This window comes from Pinus tabuliformis, chromosome 5_2, assembly GCF_031772625.1.
Source record: "Pinus tabuliformis cultivar Carrire ecotype Pingquan chromosome 5_2, CPIR1, whole genome shotgun sequence".
Classification (NCBI taxonomy): domain Eukaryota; kingdom Viridiplantae; phylum Streptophyta; class Pinopsida; order Pinales; family Pinaceae; genus Pinus; species Pinus tabuliformis.
In genome coordinates, this window is record NC_142306.1 from 1,002,198,773 (window position 1) to 1,002,217,021 (window position 18,249).

At 40.2% G+C, this 18,249-nt stretch overlaps 1 long non-coding RNA gene across 1 annotated transcript; it reads left to right on the forward strand.

Annotated features, from left to right (window-relative positions):
- Positions 1 to 2,744: 2,744 nt before the first annotated feature.
- LOC149162664 (uncharacterized) lies at positions 2,745 to 9,455 on the forward strand. The gene is made up of 2 exons (XR_016261574.1): positions 2,745 to 2,872; positions 9,422 to 9,455. It is a non-coding gene; the product is annotated as an uncharacterized LOC149162664 (long non-coding RNA).
- The last annotated feature ends 8,794 nt before the right edge of the window (positions 9,456 to 18,249 follow it).

Sequence of the window (18,249 nt, forward strand, 5' to 3'; positions counted from 1 at the left end):
AGGAAGGCCCAAATGGCAAACCTGAGCGGGAATCCCACGATGGTTACCACCTCTACCGAACGCGAGGAAACTCCATTTTCGGATCAAAAACCTAACAGATGTACAACTCAGATTAATTCCAAGTGTGTTACACCTGGGGTCTTGAGAACTTTCTAAAAAGAATTTAACAAGCACCGTGATGAAATATGAACCCCGAAACTAATGCTAAATTTAGTCTATTTCAATATCTCACCTTATTTTCTTTTGGTTGGTGTTCATTAATTTATTAAATGTTCAAAAGAAATACTTTCATCACATAAATATATGATAATTTATTAATTCAATATCTTATCTTATTAGTCCCTGCCATCTGGCAATCAGCAGGGACTATAGTAATCGTTAGTAGTCGACTTAGCATTAGTTTACAGTTTCTTTAGTCTGTTATACGGCGCTTAGTATAAAGTCCGGAAATGCGCTGTGCGGTGTTCTCCCCAGATAACCAAAGTCTGATTCCCCGCTGAAGCTTTCCCATCTTATTTGGCCTCTTCCCGAGGCGGAAGAGGCCCGAACATAGGTTAAGTTGCTATTTACGCCCAGTTTCATTATGCCTGACCGTCAACGGTCTGGTGTTAATGCTAGCATTAATTCGTTAATTCGTAACAGGTATATGCTAAGGTTGCAGGGTATGCTCCGGTTTGGTCTTAACAAGTGTTGTGCAGGTGTGTGTGCTCTGTTGCATGATCCTCATCAACAGGTGCATCGTATGTAACATAGCATGGTAAGCCCCGAGCACCTGCGAAATGCGTTGTTCGACCTGCAACTACGGCTCTGTGACGGGGCGGGAGCAGCCGAGACTGAGAGCTGGTTGGTTCAGGAGTAGAATTAACTGAGACCTGAGCCGAATTAAGAGATGCTAGTCTCGTTTGGTTCAGGAGCTGGCTCGCTGGGTTCAGGAGCCCCCTACTTCTATATAGATAGTCGCTTGGCCCGCGGAATAGCATTCGTGCATGGTGGAGTGCCGGGAACACGCTTGACTTCAACAACGCGAAGTACAGGCAAGGGAACACGCTTTGGAACACTCCGGCTATGTATCTCGCTATCGTCCATTCAGGGCATTTCGCTGGCCTCGCTTGGTTCAGGAGCCGAATTAACTGAGACCTGAGCCGAATTAAGAGATGCTGGTCTCGTTTGGTTCAGGAGCCGGCTCGCTTGGTTCAGGAGCCCCCTACTTCTATATAGATAGCCGCTTGGCCCGCGGAATAGGGAGATAGGGGTCTTCCCACATCCTCTCTACACAGAAGGAAGTCTTCCCACACCATCCTCGGTAAGCTAAGCACCTGCTTGGTTCGTTCTGGTCGTAAATAAGCTAACTAGTTATTATGGTCCTATCCGTTAAGCCCGCCTTGTTGTGCACATGAAAAAACCAGTGAATGACCGGCGGATTCAGTAGCAGCCTCTGCAGTTGCTCGTGAACCAGTCGATGATCCAGTCGGTGAAGCAGCACCGTCTAAAGATCCAGCTACATAATCAGCGGAATAAGCGGTTTAAGCAAAGGCAAAGCCGGCATCCCCGTTCAATAGCCTATTAAAGAGCCCTCACTTCGCCCGGCACCCCTTCCTATTCGAGATTCAGTTGATGACCCATGATCCATTGATTCATTTGATGACCCAGAAGCAGGAGTTTACCTTGTTTACACAGCATAAGATCCTTTAGTTCGATGATCACCATCAGGAGAGGCAGAGACTACAGGAGCAAAAACATAGACAGAGACAAGGGCAGGAGCAACGGGAAAGGTAGGTAGGAGCATAGCTTATTGCATATACAGATCGAGATCGAGATGCTTACCTTCATGAGTAAGATCCAGTCCCAGGCATAGAGCCGGTTGAAGGACCACCCTATAAGCATCCTTTCCATCTCGAGAACCAAAAGCAGCACCACCATCTTGACCAGGATACCTTCCAGGTCCAGCAGCTTAAGATAAATACCCATACCCTATAGCTGACCTTCGGATAGTTCCATATCTAGACCCATATCCAACAATAGTCGCATCGGAAGTAGCTTCGCCAAAGCCAGTCGTAGGAGAGAAGCAAAGACAGGAGCAGAGGCAAAGGAAGATCCAAGTCCAGGACGAGCAGTTCAAGGTCTAGATTAAGCATACCTTCTACCAGCGGCCTCCGTTGATCCAGTTGAAAAACCAGTAGATTATCCGGTTGGTTCAGTAGTTGCAGCTGATGACACCTTCGGGGCGCATACTAAGCCTCCATGGGCGTGGCTGGTGCAGCAGACGACACCTTCGTTGCGGGTACTGAGGCTTCAAGGCCACACATCTTCCTTCTCATTTTCGAAGTTCAGGAAGTGGGAGGCGGTTCCCTGGAGTACAAGTTGAGCCTCAAGAGCAAGCAAGACAACATCTGTCAAAATGCATGTAAGCGAAGTTGTTATTATAAATAATTGAAACTTAATTTTATATTATATATTAAATTGGTTATAAAATTTTGTTTTCCGCTTTTTCATATATTTTCATTGTTGGAGCGTTATAATGCTACTCCTTGCGTCCTTTCTCATAACAGGTTTAGGCGCGATTTCATCAATTTTCTGCACAAAATCCCTGAGGTTCTCTTAATTTTTCCGAGGGTTGGCTTCTCGGGTGTGGTTTCATCAATTTTCTCCACAAAATCCCTGAGGTTCTCTTAATTTTTTCGAGGGTTGGCTTTTTATAGTGTTATATACTGTTAATATCAGGGAAGGGCCTTTAGATCCGAAGGCACCAGCTGCAGAAACAACAGAGGATTCAAGTTGCTGTTTCGAATCTGTGGAATTGCGAAAGATGGGGATGGATGCGGGCGATTCCCCCTCCAGAATCACAGTTGGAGTATGCGTAATGGAAAAGAAGGTGAACTGCGGCATGATTTAAATTCCTGGTTTGGACGTAACTTTGCGGTGCTTTGAAAATGCCCTTGCATTGCCTTTAAAGCTGTTGTACAAATTCACCTGTAGATTTTCTTTCTCAGTCCATTTGATTTTAATTGTAAATTTTACGGGAAAGAATTTTAAAATTTCAGTTCGGTACTGCGGCATGATTTAAATTCCTGGTTTGGACGTAACTTTGCGGTGCTTTGAAAATGCCCTTGCATTGCCTTTAAAGCTGTTTTACAAATTCACCTGTAGATTTTCTTTCTCAGTCCATTTGACTTTAATTTTAAATTTTACTGGAAAGAATTTTAAAATTTCAGTTCGGTACGAGAACCGATTTTTTTACTCTGAAGAATCTTTAAATTCTCAAGTCAGATTGAGAATCGAAAATATTCGTATTCGTGTCTTTTCTGGCAAAATTCTTTTAATTTTACTGGAAAGAATCTTTAAATTTTCATGTCCATTTGAGAATCGAAAATATTCGTGTTCACGACTCTGATCTTAATGTCGGTGCATTGTGCAATTCAGTTAAAGATTTCATAAGAATGATCGAAACGACAAATTCCTTTGAAATCCGGGCTCGGGATACAAAACGATGAATCCTTGTGCTAAACATACTTTGAGAACCCACAGCTTAACTATCATAGCTGCTTTAAATAAAAATAATTGTATTGAGAGCTGCATTAAATAAATAATAATTATATTTCAATAGATTTTTTGGTATTCAACTACATTTTGCTTCTGCTTATTATAAAATTCACGAAAGGATCTTCCTACTTTTGTTCTGTTTGGTTCGCCTTTTTCTTTCATAATCTCACCCCATTCTCACATACTATGTCGTCGAGAATGGGATGTTGGTACCAGGCCAGAGCTGGTGTAGCTCTTCCCCTTCTTTCTTGGAATTTCTGTTTGTGTTTGGTTCACTTTTTTCTTTCATAATCTTACCCCACCCTCGCACACTTAAGTCAAGAATGGGATGCTGGTACCAGGCCAGCGCTGCTGTAGCTCTTCCCCTTCTTCCTTGGAATTTCTAGATGGAAGGTGGAGTGGCTGTCAACCCCAAAGGAGCCTATGAGATTCGATCCAAAGGCCTCTATGGACTTAGCAGAAGAGCACTACCAATGGAGCTAACCCTTGGGCTCTATGTGGTTCACTAAAGGAGACTTTACCTGTCTGCATTTATTTGTTGATTGAACTTGCATTTATTCACAAATTTAGTTATTGTTTGCTTTATGTAACTCTGGATCATGTTAGGGCACGATTTTCACATTTGTTGATTCCTTTGAGATAATGAGCATTTGCTGAGGCCGGATTGGTCCACTTTTGATGAACTTGGGAATATATAGTGATGACATGAAAATTTTATTGGTATTAAGGCCATTTTTCACTGACTGTTAGAGCCAGAGGGTCACTTTATAAAGACTGATATAAAAAATTAATATCGATTTAATGCAGGTCAGCAATTAAACAAGAAAATCATGACCCGACATTGCGTTTAGGCTTATGTTTCTGAATTTTCTTAGGCATATTGCATTTGTACAAAAGCTGATCAAGAAGCAACTTTATTATGATGCACTTGGCTATTTTAAAGATTAATTGGGGCTTCTTCGATCACAGGCCCCTTTTGCAAAATTGCTCATGGATCATTGCTTGAGAATTATTGTTTAGAATACCGGCTGGTGAATCAGTTCCACTGCAATGTGCAATAGTTTTGTCATTAAGGCTTTGCCTACCTTTTGCTCTTAGCTGTTGTGGTGAGATCTATGTTCCGTTTATCTATTTTTATTAAGCCTTGTTGTGATGCTCCATTTTGGTGTGTTTTCAGCTTTCAATTTGATGGAGGAAGGCTGTATTTGTTTCCTGTCCGTCTTAGCTGCCATTCTAGGATCAATGCCTTAGCTGAAGGCACAATTTTTTCTTAATGAGCCAATGCTTATGGGTATCGTCTTTTTTCCCTTTGTTGAGGCCATACATAGTTGGACGGATAGGCCTTTACTGTTTACTCCTTACTTCTTATTGGATCCTGTTGAGGAGAGGTGAGTTGGAGAGTGTCCCGGGTCATGGTGGTTGCTATGAGTGAAATTATAAGCAGATAGACCATGGTGGTCAGAAGTATGTGAGCCGCTGGTGCGCACATTCCAAGCCACATTAAGAACATAGGTGCCTAATAAACACTGTGTCACATCTGAGACTTGAGTTTTGTTGATGCCAAATCAAGAGATAAAAGACAAAATTCCCTTTGCTATACCTGTTATGCTAAGATCAATGTCTTGTTGGCAATATGGACCACTTTTCTCCATTGTTAAGGTCTAAACCCATCTATTTCATCATGCTTGCCTATAATGTCATCATGGCGATCCTACTGACCTGATGGGTCCTTGGCAAAGTTACAATACTCATTTTTGAAAAACAACTTGGTGAGTTTAGAGAGTGATGGGTCCGATTGAATTCTCAAAGATTTGGGCAAAAATGCCATTGCACTTGCGGGTCAAACTTGCTGACGCGTGTAAAAATTTGCGACTACTCACATGTCATAGTTTGACATAGCAGTACTTGCGAGTTAACTTGTTGCTCCCAAGTTCAACTTACTGGAAGCTAGTTTTAAATTTTTAATTGCCAATGAGTAGTGGCAAGTCAAACTTGTTGGGTATTCAAACTCACTGACTGGTAGGAGTTTCACGTGTGAATGAATCAGTTCAGGTTGCTTTCTGTGTTGAGTTGAATTTGACACAGTGGCTTGACAAACTTTTGTAAGAAGGGTCATTAGATCGATGCCTCTTCTCATGACACACTTCTTTTCCCAATTGTAAGGCCCATCTCCATCTTCAGGTGCTCTTGCAATGTGTAGTTGCAGCTTTCCCAATCCTGTTAAGGGCATGCCATACTCATACTTTCAACTTGCATGATCAAAACCTGATCTGAAGGTGCTCTCTGTATTGCTACAAGATCTGCTCTATTTGTTTGGCTTTAATGTTTAATCTCAGCATTTCCAGTCACATCCAGGGTCCGGTTTCCTTCCCTTCAACTTGTCATTGGAGTTCAATGCCCTCTCCTTCAGAAATCTTCTTTTAACACTTTATCATAGAATTTTTGTAAGCTCTGTTGTACAGGGATTGTTGTAATCCTTTGAAATTGAAATCAAAACTTTATTAATCTCCTCACATGAACAAAAACAGTCAATTGGACCAAGAGACAAATTAGGATGCAAGTACAACAATATGGGAGTTCTTGATTCATTGTTCATGATAAGGAGAAATAGATGCACCATTCTATCTGTACTGAATGAGGATTTTCTCCATGTTTCTGTTGTGATGATGAATATCAGAGGCAACAACATACTTGCATTTTTCGCTTGAGAATGATCCTTCAACAAGTTAGATTGTGGAAGAGTTTCCATGGCCTTACATGCATGGGGGTTGACACAAAGCACATGCCTGTAGGCAGATTGGATCCATGGTGGGAAGCTTGAGAAGGCACACCTCCCACCATATTGAACCACTACCCCAGTGGTTATATAATTAAATTTTCATTTAATTCTCAATATAAACTGATTTTAAGTCACCCTATAAAATCGTTTAGGTTGTTGAACTGTAAACATTAACATTATCCTTTATCCATATTGTGAATGTCTATTACATGTGTTGTACTGTCAATGAGTAGTGGCAAGTCAAACTTGTTGAGTATTCAAACTCACTGACTGGTAGGAGTTTCACGTGTGAATGAATCAGTTCAGGTTGCTTTCTGTGTTGAGTTGAATTTGACACAGTGGCTTGACAAACTTTTGTAAGAAGGGTCATTAGATCGATGCCTCTTCTCATGACACACTTCTTTTCCCAATTGTAAGGCCCATCTCCATCTTCAGGTGCTCTTGCAATGTGTAGTTGCAGCTTTCCCAATCCTGTTAAGGGCATGCCATACTCATACTTTCAACTTGCATGATCAAAACCTGATCTGAAGGTGCTCTCTGTATTGCTACAAGATCTGCTCTATTTGTTTGGCTTTAATGTTTAATCTCAGCATTTCCAGTCACATCCAGGGTCCGGTTTCCTTCCCTTCAACTTGTCATTGGAGTTCAATGCCCTCTCCTTCAGAAATCTTCTTTTAACACTTTATCATAGAATTTTTGTAAGCTCTGTTGTACAGGGATTGTTGTAATCCTTTGAAATTGAAATCAAAACTTTATTAATCTTCTCACATGAACAAAAACAGTCAATTGGACCAAGAGACAAATTAGGATGCAAGTACAACAATATGGGAGTTCTTGATTCATTGTTCATGATAAGGAGAAATGGCTGCACCATTCTATCTGTATTGAATGAGGATTTTCTCCATGTTGCTGTTGTGATGATGAATTTCAGAGGCAACAACATACTTGCATTTCCAGTCACATCCAGGGTCCGGTTTCCTTCCCTTCAACTTGTCATTGGAGTTCAATGCCCTCTCCTTCAGAAATCTTCTTTTAACACTTTATCATAGAATTTTTGTAAGCTCTATTGTACAGGGATTGTTGTAATCCTTTGAAATTGAAATCAAAATTTTATTAATCTCCTCACATGAACAAAAACAGTCAATTGGACCAAGAGACGAATTAGGATGCAAGTACAACAATATGGGAGTTCTTGATTCATTGTTCATGATAAGGAGAAATGGCTGCACCATTCTATCTGTACTGAATGAGGATTTTCTCCATGTTGCTGTTGTGATGATGAATTTCAGAGGCAACAACATACTTGCATTTTTCGCTTGAGAATGATCCTTCAACAAGTTAGATTGTGGAAGAGTTTCCATGGCCTTACATGCATGGGGGTTGACACAAAGCACATGCCTGTAGGCAGATTGGATCCATGGTGGGAAGCTTGAGAAGGCACACCTCCCACCATATTGAACCACTATCCCATTGGTTATATAATTAAATTTTCATTTAATTCTCAATATAAACTGATTTTAAGTCACCCTATAAAATCGTTTAGGCTGTTGAACTGTAAACATTAACATTATCCTTTATCCATATTGTGAATCTCTATTACATGTGTTGTACTGTCAATGAGTAGTGGCAAGTCAAACTTGTTGGGTATTCAAACTCACTGACTGGTAGGAGTTTCACGTGTGAATGAATCAGTTCAGGTTGCTTTCTGTGTTGAGTTGAATTTGACACAGTGGCTTGACAAACTTTTGTAAGAAGGGTCATTAGATCGATGCCTCTTCTCATGACACACTTCTTTTCCCAATTGTAAGGCCCATCTCCATCTTCAGGTGCTCTTGCAATGTGTAGTTGCAGCTTTCCCAATCCTGTTAAGGTGCTCTCTGTATTGCTACAAGATCTGCTCTATTTGTTTGGCTTTAATGTTTAATCTCAGCATTTCCAGTCACATCCAGGGTCCGGTTTCATCTTAGTAGTACCATTGCTTATCCCTTATTGTATCGTAGCTTGTCTTATGCTATCTCTTATTCGCTATGTCTAGCTCAATGATCCATCATATACAGCTCCTCGGGATTGGTATATATTAGTAATGCCTTTTATTACCCTTGCACAGGAATAGTAGTGCACATACTAGTCTAATCATCAGTAAGCTCCAGCTTATACCTCATTTCATCCTGCTTAACTATCCCTGGTATCACGTATATGTATATTATGTAAATACAATACATCTTATATCACTACTATCCCAGTAAGTAGAGTAAGCATAGTAGAAGCTTAGTAGTCCATGGAGTAACAACCATGATACTTATGGAAATACAAGAAATTGGAACGTAATATGATAGTACTGCTCTTTATAGTATTACAGCTTATTTGGTTAACTAGCATGATATCCATATGTAACTGGTGTCAATACCATATGGTTTAAGCAAGGTATATAGCTTATTTTCATCAAGTAATCATCACATATCTTTTATAAGCTTGATAACGTGTAAGCCTAATTACTGATATAGGATATACAAAGCAGGTACGTATGAAAGGTGAAGACATTTGCTGCTCGAATCAATTATAGCTATGATCCAATAAGGGAATATCTTCAGTTCGTGGACAACAAGAATTTCACAGTCGATGGCATCCTAACCGATTTCTCTGTAACAGCGTCAGAGGCTATAGGTATGGCTTTCTTGCTACTTGACCTCCATCAATTTGTACAATCCCCTACCCATGTAGGGCTATAATTCTTCTTATGTCTTTCAAGGCCAGAATGTTTTTATAATAATAAGTATGTATCTCTTTCTAAATATATTTCTTTGTTGATAAAGATTCTTAAAACTATAAACTAACTAGATTTCTATGGATTAATGACAATACAGCTTGCTATGAGGAAAACATAAGTCAATATCAACCCGATGCATTTTGGTTGAATGTACAGGTATATATTTCTAATGCCCACATCTAATGTTCCATTTCGCAGTTGTGGACTTTTACTCATTCTTTTTCTAGAAAGTACCAAGATTCTTTTGTGGGTGTAGTTTTGAATGATTTCTCTTATGCTCTGTTTTGTTTCTTTTCATCATCTTTGATACTTAAATTTTTCTTGATATGTGGCAGTACTCCATGTTTTATGAAAAACATAACTTAAGCATGTCATCATCTGTGATATCTCTATCAAAATCAATGACTTTGAACTACATTTCTTCCACCGAGGTTGGGTTTTTGCAAGCCATTGCACCACAATTTAGAAAAACCAGGACCCCTCGCAACTGCCCTATTGTCTTCTATAACAGCAGCATATTTAATCTACCGCAACAGGCTCAAAGGGGCTATCTTCAAGAAATTTGGCTGGTTAAGATGCTCTTCTTGTGGGCACACTGGCCACAGCCACCTAATTTCGCATTTACTACTGCCGCCACATCCATCATTCCATATGCCATTTTCTCCCCATGTCAGATCGATCACCTAATTGCACTGATCGCTCACTTAACGTAAGGTTTTCGTTTTATGCCCATCATTAAATATTGGCCTGCTCCAATCTGATCTTCAAGATTTCTGCACCTAGATATTGACATAGATCTCCTGTCTAGCCAATTGTTTATTAGAATAGCTTGGACCCAATCTACCACCAAGATTGCCCGATGTCAGATACATCACCTAATTTCGCATTTACTTCTGCCGCCACATACATCATTCCATATGCCATTTGCTCCCCATGTCATATCGACCACTTAATTGCACCGATTTCTCACTTAACGTAAGCTTTTCGTTTTATGCCGACCATTAAATACTGCCCTGCTCCATCCGAGCTTCAAGTATTTTAGCTCCATTCACACTTAAAACCAGCTTACAAACACGTTGAACTTTTTTATAAATTGGCCTCTTCTGCACCTGGATATTCACATACATCTCCCCGCTTCACATAACATGGAATCCATTAGCATAAGCCAACTTACTCAACTCGCGGCATTGTTTCTCTTAGCACTTATTCTCGTGACTCTTCTGATTATTGACATCGTAAAAGTCGAAAGACAAAGAAAAAAGAAACCAAAAAAACAATAACATCTCTTTTGCATTATCTTACGCATTGTCTTATTTCCCCGCTTCCTTCTCTGTTACAGGTGTACAACGGATGCTTCAAATATGCATTTGGGTCTGCCATGGTGGTGCAACTCACATTTTTTATGCTTCTATCGTCTCTGCTTAGATGCCGGACTAATGTCCTAATTGTTAGCATTCGTGCTTGTCTTGTATTCTTCACATGTTACAGTCTGTCATAAGAAATACTTATTTTCAAGGTCAAATGTAAGCTTCACGGCGGTTTTCATGTTACTCGTGTCTTGAATTGATGATGATTCTCTGCAAGTTAGTTATTCAATAATGTTCAGATCTTTGGTATATAGTGCTCATGTCACTATTTCTATTGCAGTTGTGTGATTTTGGGCTAGCAACATAAACTGGTGTATCTTGAATTGATGATGATTCTCTGCAAGTTAGTTATTCAATAATGTTCAGATCTTTGGTATATAGTGCTCATGTGACTATTTCTATTGCAATTGTGTGATTTATGTATTACTGAAACTGGTGCAGTTGTTGTCTGAGTTTCAGAAGAAGTGATGCCCAATGTACGTTATGTCTGTCGTTCCTAGATACAGGAGGAGGAGCTGCTGTAGGTCCGTTGCTATTGCTCACTGCAGGAGATTCTATAGAAATTCACCATAGTATGTGAGTTGCCCAGGTCAACCCTGGGAGAGTATCGCTCTTGCCACCTCAGCCACTCGACCCAACTAATTCCTCTGCCTTCTGTAACTGCTACTGCTGGATCTCGGTAAACTAGATGATCTGCATGATGGGGGATATTTGCAACTGCAATCGAAGCATATATATATGGCCTTGGCATAGAAAGGTTATCCGTCAATCAATGAAGCGTCAATCTTTGACTCTGCCATACTCCTGCACAGGGAGTCACTAATACGCTTGTGGGCTAAGGCTTTACCTTAATAACCAAAAATTGCCCCCGCGGGCATGGGATTTGGATCTGATGGCTGGTATGCTTACTTGAATGCTGCTCTTGATGCCCTGTAAGCGGAGAATCTGAAATTGGCTCTACCTCTGATGCCCTTTATTTCTATGCAATTGGTGTTGATGATGCCCCTACTTCTGTCTCTATGGCCTCTGTTCCTAGTGCTGCTTGCTTGAATGCTAACTAGAATCCTTCGGAGTAAACAAGCTAAACTGCTGCTACTTAAATGGTTACTGATGCTATCTATTTTCATAAGCGCTTTGTCGCTGATTCATCGACTGGTATTCGAACTGGCTTAGACCTTAAATGTTAACTTCATGCAGGGACTCGCTGCCTCGCAGCTTCCCTTGTTTTGATTTGTGTTCATTAATTTAATAAATGTTGAAAATAAATATTTCAGTTACGGAGATATATGATAGTTTATTAATTCAGTTTATGTTAATTTGAAATGACTCAATTGTAAGGAGTTATTTTGAAATGTTATACGTTATCTGTTTTTATTTTTATTTTTAATGAATATATAAGGAGAAATGTTTTTCTTATTTTTATAATTAAGATCAATGAGTTACATTTAAATATATTTTGAAAACAGCGTTTCATGGCATTCTGTTTATTTATATAAACTATATTTACAATGCTATTTAAAATATGGTTGATTTCACAATAACAAATATGTTTGAGTTCACAATAACAAATATCAAATAGAGATTGCTATCAAAATTTTCTTTCACCATGTTTTAATGAGTGTTTTGTCATTTCGGTTTTTAAAAAAATGTTTGTAATTGTGAAAGGAAAGTTTCAAATAGAGATTGCCATCAAAATGAAGCAGTTGTTGACCAATGCTCGAGTTCTTAAGATTGCAGATCTAGGCAAAGAGTTCATGATGTGTACAGATGCCTGCAAGAGAGGACTTGGTGGGGTCTTGATGTAGGAGGGACAGGTGGTGTGTTATGAGTACAAGAAGTTGAAAGAGCATGAGAAGAATTATGTGACTCATGATCTTGAGTTGGAAACTATTATTCATGCCTTGAAGATGTGGAGGCATTATTTTCATGGCAGGAGGATTGTATTAATGAGCGATCAAAGTGGGTTGAGATATTTGTTTAACCAACAAAATATGAATGCCAGGTAGGTTAGGTGGTTAGGCACGATTAACGAATTTGACTTTGAGATCAGATACATTAAGGGTAAGGAGAATGGGATTGTAGATGCTCTTAGTAGGAGTGTGCAGATGAACCATGTTGTAGCAGTGATCTCTTATGGGACAAATTTAGAGGATCATATCTTATAGACAAGATAATAGGATGACATGTACATGGAGTTTAGGCATAGGTTACAGTAGGGTACAAGTGATCAAGATGTGGACTATCATCTCACAACATATGGTTTGGTGAGATTCAGGGACATGATCTATGTGTCGGATGATAGTGGGCTCAAGAAGTTTATCTTGAGGGAGTTTCATGTCAAACCATATTCAAGACATCCAGAATATCAGAAGACATTGACAATAGTGAAGAAGTAATATTATTGGATAAATTTAAAGAAGGAAGTGGCAGAGTTTGTGGCTAGATGTTTTGACTGGCAACAAGTGAAATCAGAGTGTAAGCATCCACGGGGGTTGCTTCAGCCTATTCCCATTCCAGAATGGAAATGGGAGGTCATTTCCATAGATTTCATTATAGGTCTTCCAAGGACATCGAGGAAACATGATTCTATCATGGTTGTGGCTGATAGATTGAGTGGGGTAGCTCACTTGATTCTAGTGAAGACAACTTATTCAGCTAGTGAGGTGGAATAGTTCTTCATCAAGGAGATTGTGAGATTGCATGGTGTTATGAAGAAGATTGTGTCAGATAGGGATGCTTCAGTTCCAAGTTTTAGAAGGAGTTGTTTGTAGGTTTGGGGACATAGTTGGCCTTCAATACAAATTATCATCTGCAAACAGATGGACAAATAGAGAGGATCAACAAGATTCTAGAGGATATGTTGAGGATGTATGCCATGCACCAGAAGAGGATATGGGAGAAGTACCTTCCATTGGCCGAGTTTTCTTACAAAAATGGTTATAAGGAGTCATTGAAGATGATATTGTTTGAGGCGCTCTATGGGAGGAGTTGTAATACTCCCATTAGTTGGGGTGATCTAGTGAACAAGGTACTTATTGGACTAGATATGTGTAGGAATTTACAGGGTAAGTTCCTCAGAAAGAATACCAAAAGGACACCGCTCACAACCAGATCTCAAATCAATACACCAGTATTTTTGACGTGGTTAAAACCCTCAAAGTGCAAGGAGGGAAACAGTCCACGCCCTATCCCAACGTGGGTACTACAGGCAATTTATTAATCAAAGAATGAAAATTTACATAAGCTTCTCTCATGCACGGATTACCCGAACAATGACCCTCCATGCGCTTTAAATAGAACTCATGGACCAATCGGGTGTCAAGCCATGGATCAAGTGTCGGTAATACCGAGGTGAGAGTGAACCGTCGGATACTTTATTTTTAAAGTGAAATTTTAGAAGTCATCAAAATTAAAAGGTTTAATAGTATTCTTATCGTGAATTTTTCTTTTCTGCAATTGGCGCGGATTTGTAAATGATCAGAGCGCCACAGAGCCAACCTATTTCTCTCTAGAAAAATGCAATTTTTAGTTGCAGATTGGAGTTGCCCAGTGGTGGCACGTGGAAATTTCTGCTCGGTGGTAGCAGATTTGATTTGCCCGGTGGTGGCGAATTGAGGTTCCTTGATCCGCTCGAATCAGACCTACCCGGTGGTGGCGAATTAGAGTTCTGTGATCCGCTAGGAGGTAGCAGATCGGACCTGCCCGGTGGTGGCGAATCAGAGCTCTGTGATTTTCTCGGTGGAAGCAGATCGATGTTTTGCCCGGTGGTGGCGCAGTGCAGCTCCTTGATCTGTTCGGTGGAAGCAGATCGTCTTTGCCCGGTGGTGGCGTGTTGGAGTTTGCTTGTTGATCTGTTCGGTGGTAGCAGATCGATTTTGCCCGGTGGTGGCACAGTGAAGTCCCTGATCTGTTCGGTGGCAGCAGATCGGATTTGCCCGGCGGTGGCACAGTGAAGTTCCTGATCTGTTCGGTGGAAGCAGATCGGACTTGCCCGGTGGTGGCCGATTGAGGTGTTCAATTGGGCGAAAATGAACAACAACATAGAATCATACCTCCACGAGTCTGGCAAACTCGATGGAATGAATTTCTCCAGCTGGAAATTCAAAATGCAAACTTTGCTGGAGAGTGTAAATGCATGGGCGATTGTTGAAGGAAATGAGCCGAGATCTGGAACAGCGACTCAAGAACAAGACTGGGATAAAAGAGAAACGAAAGCAAAAGTTATACTGAAGATGTCCGTTAAGGACAATATTATCCCACATATCAGAGATTCCAAGTCAGCCACTGATCTATGGACAACAATCAAGAACCTATACGAGACTCAGAATACAAATCGTGTTCTGGCACTCAAGGGAAAATTGTTTGCATTGAAGATGGACGAGAATGAGTCCGTTGGTGGATTCATGGCCAGAGTCAAGGATCTGAGAGACAAACTGGGAGCTATTGGAGAAAAAGTGTCCGACTCAAATCTAGTTACACTCACATTGAACAGAATGACGAATGAATATCAGACATTCATCACAGTACTGTCAACGAGGGAGAAAGCCCCTTCATTTGATGAGCTGACAACGATGCTGCTCCAGGAGGAGGAGCGAAGACAAAATCTGAAAACTCATAGCAATGACCTAGCTCTGATGGCGAAGAGGCGACAGTACAGAGGAATGCAGCACCAACACCAACATCAGCATCAGCAACCGCAGCAGCAGCAGCAGAAGGGGGCCAGCTATTTTCAAAAGAGACCATTCAGAGGTATGACTGATAATTATGTTAAGAGATGTTTTTATTGTGGGAAACTTGGTCATCAGATTAAAGAATGCTATAAGAGGCAGGCGGATGAAAGAAAAGGCAAACAGAGGAAACATCGGGGATGTTTTGCTGGAGAAGAGGAGGGCCATAGCCATGATCTTCGACTATTCACAGTCGATTGTGCTCTTTCAGCATCAAAGGGAGATGAGGACAACATATGGTATGTCGACTCTGGCACATCCTCTCATATGACCGGTAAGAATGACTGTTTTGAATTTCTTGAAGAATCTGCATGTGGATCAAAAATTTATCTAGGAGATGACTGTGGGTATGAGATCAAAGGATGTGGAGATATCCCTGTGAAGCTACCTAGTGGCGACATTAAACATCTTAAAAATGTATTATATATTCCAGGAATTAAGAAAAACTTGATCTCTGTCTCAATGATTACAGACCAGGACATGCAGGTGCAATTCTTTAAGAATGGTTGTGTCATTAAGGATAGCCAGATGGAAACAGTTGCAACAGGAGTGCGCATGGGGAATTTGTACAGATTGGATGCAAAGAGTATGCCACGACAAGCAATGGTTGCAGCTGGATCAACAGTCGAAAATCTCTGGCATCAGAGATTTGGACATCTCAATTTGCAAGACCTCATCTTACTTTAGAAGAAAGGTATGGTCGATGGACTCCCTGTTTTTCATAATGTCAAGCTGGAATGTGATGGATGTGAATTAGGGGAAATGCATAGAGAAGAGTTCCCTTTGCATGTCAACAAAAAGGAAAGAGACATCCTAGAACTAGTGCATACAGATATCTGTGGACCTATGCAAAGCAGGTCCCTAGGAGGTGCATATTATTTTCTGCTGTTTACAGATGACTGCACTAGGTTTTCATGGGTGTATTTTTTAAGTAAAAAGAGTCAAGCCTTTCGGTACTTTAAAGAGTTCAAATCTATGATAGAGAACCAAACAGGAAAGAGGATAAAGATTCTTCGCTCGGACCAAGGGGGAGAATACAGGTTAGGAGAGTTCATGAACTTCTGCAAGCAGCATGGGATTATGCAGCAATTTACAGTGCCACACACTCCACAGCAGAATGGAGTAGCAGAACGCAAGAACAGAACTCTTATGGAGTGTGCCAGAAGTATGCTTCAAGGTAAAGGTATATCAAATGGTCTTTGGGCAGAAGCCATTAATACTGTTGTTTATTTAAAGAATAGGAGTCCTACTAAATGTCTAGGCTTCAAAACCCCCTTTGAAGCATTGTTTGGACTCAAACCAGTAGTTAGTCATCTAAGAATATTTGGATCTAAAGCTTATGCTCATATACCAAAAGCAGATAGAAAGAAGTTAGACCCCAAAGCCTTGAAATGTATATTTGTAGGATATGGCATAGAGTATAAGGCATACAAGTTATATAATCCTGTGACTCATAAAGTTTTTGCAAGCAGAGATGTTGTTTTTCATGAACAAACTGAAGATGGAAAGGAAGACTCTAGCAATGACATCCACATTCCATTGCTGATAGAGATGAACAGTGACGAAGATGAAGAGCAGGAGCAGGAGAAGAAACAGGAAGAAGTAGCAGCAGATAGTGTAATAAATGATGATGCAGGCTCAGAAAGTGATAGAGTTGAGGTAAGTCCTCTACCTAGAAGATCAGGTAGGAAGACTAGACTACCTGAAAGATTGAAAGGCTATGCTTTAATGTCCAAAATTTTAAACATTGTAGAACCTTCAAATTATGAAGAAGCAAGTAAATCATATGAATGGAGGGCTGCAATGCATGAGGAAATTGAATCAATATATATAAATCATACTTGGGATTTAGTTGAGTTGCCTGAAGGAAAAACCCCTATAGGTTGTAAGTGGCTGTATAAATCTAAGATAAATGCAGATGGGAGTGTAGAAAAATGCAAAGCTAGACTGGTAGCAAAGGGTTATTCACAGCAAGAAGGCATAGATTTCGATGGCACCTTTTCCCCTGTAGCTAAACTAAATACAATTAGAATGCTAATATCTTTAGCAAAAAAACATAAATGGAAGCTACACCAGCTAGATGTTACGTCTGCATTTTTGAATGGAGAATTAAAGGAAGAAATTTATTTAGTACAACCTCCTGGTTTTGTGAAAAAGGGGCAGGAGCATTTAGTGTGTAAATTGCATAAGGCACTTTATGGTTTGAAACAAGCACCTAGGTCATGGTATGAGAAAATTGATTCATTTTTTATATAGCATGGTTTTCATAGGAGCTTCAACAACCCAAACCTGTATACCAAGATAAATAAACAGAGGCAAATCATTTTGATTTCTTTGTATGTGGATGACATGATTATAACAAGAAATGCAAATAATTTGATCAAAGAAATCAAGCAGCAAATGTCACAGGTATTTGAAATGAAAGACCTTGGAGATCTTCATTATTGCCTAGGTTTGGAGGTGTGGAAAGATTCTGGTCAAACTTTTCTAACTCAAGGAAAGTATGCTAGAACCCTGTTGGAAAGATTCAGAATGGAACAGTGTAAAACAACAGCGACACCATTGCAGCAGAATCTCAAGTTAAGCAGTGATGATGGCACAAAACAGGTGGATGCCACTTTGTATAGACAGCTAGTGGGAAGTTTGATATATCTCACTACAACTAGACCTGATCTGGCATATTCTGTTAGTGTGCTGAGCCAATTTATGTCCAGACCACTTGAAAGTCACTAGATTGCAGCAAAATGTGTGTTGAGGTACCTTAGTGGTACTTGTAATTATGGTATTTTATACACTGACATTTCTGATGTTACTTTAGCAGGTTATTCAGATTCAGATTGGGCAGGTGACCTGGATGATCGTAGATCCATCACAAATTACGCATTTAGTATTGGATCCAGGATTATTTCGTGGAGCAGCAAAAAGCAAAGTACTGTAGCATTATCATCATGTGAAGCTGAGTACCAGGCGTTGTGTGCAGCTACATGCGAAGCCATCTGGTTGAGGAGATTGCTTAGTGATGCAGGCGAAAGTCAGAAAGAAGCAACCAGCATCAAAACCGACAACCAG